General features: G+C 42.3%; 1 protein-coding gene across 5 annotated transcripts in view; it reads left to right on the top strand.

Moving 5' to 3' along the window:
- The window catches only part of LOC144980297 (discoidin domain-containing receptor 2-like), a 430,769-nt gene that overhangs the window by 307,700 nt on the left and 120,569 nt on the right, over positions 1-2,500 (top strand). The gene's annotated exons all lie outside the window — the stretch shown is intronic.

The following is a 2,500-nucleotide window of genomic DNA, read 5'->3' as shown; positions in this document are numbered from 1 at the left end:
GAGACATTGAGTATGCTCCGGTGTATGGGGTGAATTTTTAATTCAGAAAAGTGAGTGGAGCAGGCACTTATGTTGGTAACAACAAGATATGAAGTGAATAGAAAAGTGCCAGAAGACAATAGAGAATAAAAATTTTTCGCGGCGGTGGTGGGGTTCGAACCTGCGACCTTATTGGTACGACAACTCCGCCTGGCAGGTGAGAGCGTGGCTCTACCGTGTGAGCTATCAACGAACACAAAATATTCGTTTCAAACTCAAAGTCATTACTAGATCCCTCTCTCACCCACTTCTTGAGACCGCCGATTCGTTCGTACACCACCATCGCGAATAATTTTGACCAGCAGTTAAGCTTAATAGCCAATATTCTCAACACAAACATATAACATAGAAACGATTGAGACATTGAGTATGCTCCGGTGTATGGGGTGAATTTTTAATTCAGAAAAGTGAGTGGAGCAGGCACTTATGTTGGTAACAACAAGATATGAAGTGAATAGAAAAGTGCCAGAAGACAATAGAGAATAAAAATTTTTCGCGGCGGTGGTGGGGTTCGAACCTGCGACCTTATTGGTACGACAACTCCGCCTGGCAGGTGAGAGCGTGGCTCTACCGTGTGAGCTATCAACGAACACAAAAATATTCGTTTCAAACTCAAAGTCATTACTAGATCCCTCTCTCACCCACTTCTTGAGACCGCCGATTCGTTCGTACACCACCATCGCGAATAATTTTGACCAGCAGTTAAGCTTAATAGCCAATATTCTCAACACAAACATATAACATAGAAACGATTGAGACATTGAGTATGCTCCGGTGTATGGGGTGAATTTTTAATTCAGAAAAGTGAGTGGAGCAGGCACTTATGTTGGTAACAACAAGATATGAAGTGAATAGAAAAGTGCCAGAAGACAATAGAGAATAAAAATTTTTCGCGGCGGTGGTGGGGTTCGAACCTGCGACCTTATTGGTACGACAACTCCGCCTGGCAGGTGAGAGCGTGGCTCTACCGTGTGAGCTATCAACGAACACAAAAATATTCGTTTCAAACTCAAAGTCATTACTAGATCCCTCTCTCACCCACTTCTTGAGACCGCCGATTCGTTCGTACACCACCATCGCGAATAATTTTGACCAGCAGTTAAGCTTAATAGCCAATATTCTCAACACAAACATATAACATAGAAACGATTGAGACATTGAGTATGCTCCGGTGTATGGGGTGAATTTTTAATTCAGAAAAGTGAGTGGAGCAGGCACTTATGTTGGTAACAACAAGATATGAAGTGAATAGAAAAGTGCCAGAAGACAATAGAGAATAAAAATTTTTTTTTCTGAATTAAAAATTCACCCCATACACCGGAGCATACTCAATGTCTCAATCGTTTCTATGTTATATGTTTGTGTTGAGAATATTGGCTATTAAGCTTAACTGCTGGTCAAAATTATTCGCGATGGTGGTGTACGAACGAATCGGCGGTCTCAAGAAGTGGGTGAGAGAGGGATCTAGTAATGACTTTGAGTTTGAAACGAATATTTTTGTGTTCGTTGATAGCTCACACGGTAGAGCCACGCTCTCACCTGCCAGGCGGAGTTGTCGTACCAATAAGGTCGCAGGTTCGAACCCCACCACCGCCGCGAAAAATTTTTATTCTCTATTGTCTTCTGGCACTTTTCTATTCACTTCATATCTTGTTGTTACCAACATAAGTGCCTGCTCCACTCACTTTTCTGAATTAAAAATTCACCCCATACACCGGAGCATACTCAATGTCTCAATCGTTTCTATGTTATATGTTTGTGTTGAGAATATTGGCTATTAAGCTTAACTGCTGGTCAAAATTATTCGCGATGGTGGTGTACGAACGAATCGGCGGTCTCAAGAAGTGGGTGAGAGAGGGATCTAGTAATGACTTTGAGTTTGAAACGAATATTTTTGTGTTCGTTGATAGCTCACACGGTAGAGCCACGCTCTCACCTGCCAGGCGGAGTTGTCGTACCAATAAGGTCGCAGGTTCGAACCCCACCACCGCCGCGAAAAATTTTTATTCTCTATTGTCTTCTGGCACTTTTCTATTCACTTCATATCTTGTTGTTACCAACATAAGTGCCTGCTCCACTCACTTTTCTGAATTAAAAATTCACCCCATACACCGGAGCATACTCAATGTCTCAATCGTTTCTATGTTATATGTTTGTGTTGAGAATATTGGCTATTAAGCTTAACTGCTGGTCAAAATTATTCGCGATGGTGGTGTACGAACGAATCGGCGGTCTCAAGAAGTGGGTGAGAGAGGGATCTAGTAATGACTTTGAGTTTGAAACGAATATTTTTGTGTTCGTTGATAGCTCACACGGTAGAGCCACGCTCTCACCTGCCAGGCGGAGTTGTCGTACCAATAAGGTCGCAGGTTCGAACCCCACCACCGCCGCGAAAAATTTTTATTCTCTATTGTCTTCTGGCACTTTTCTATTCACTTCATATCTTGTTGTTACCAACATA

The sequence above is a fragment of the Berghia stephanieae genome, chromosome 9 (assembly GCF_034508935.2).
Source record: "Berghia stephanieae isolate SIO BIC M18660-M18661 chromosome 9, UCSD_Bste_1.3, whole genome shotgun sequence".
NCBI classification, from domain to species: domain Eukaryota; kingdom Metazoa; phylum Mollusca; class Gastropoda; order Nudibranchia; family Aeolidiidae; genus Berghia; species Berghia stephanieae.
Note: the sequence above shows the minus strand (reverse complement) of the source record. Positions and strands in the feature narration are given on the sequence as shown.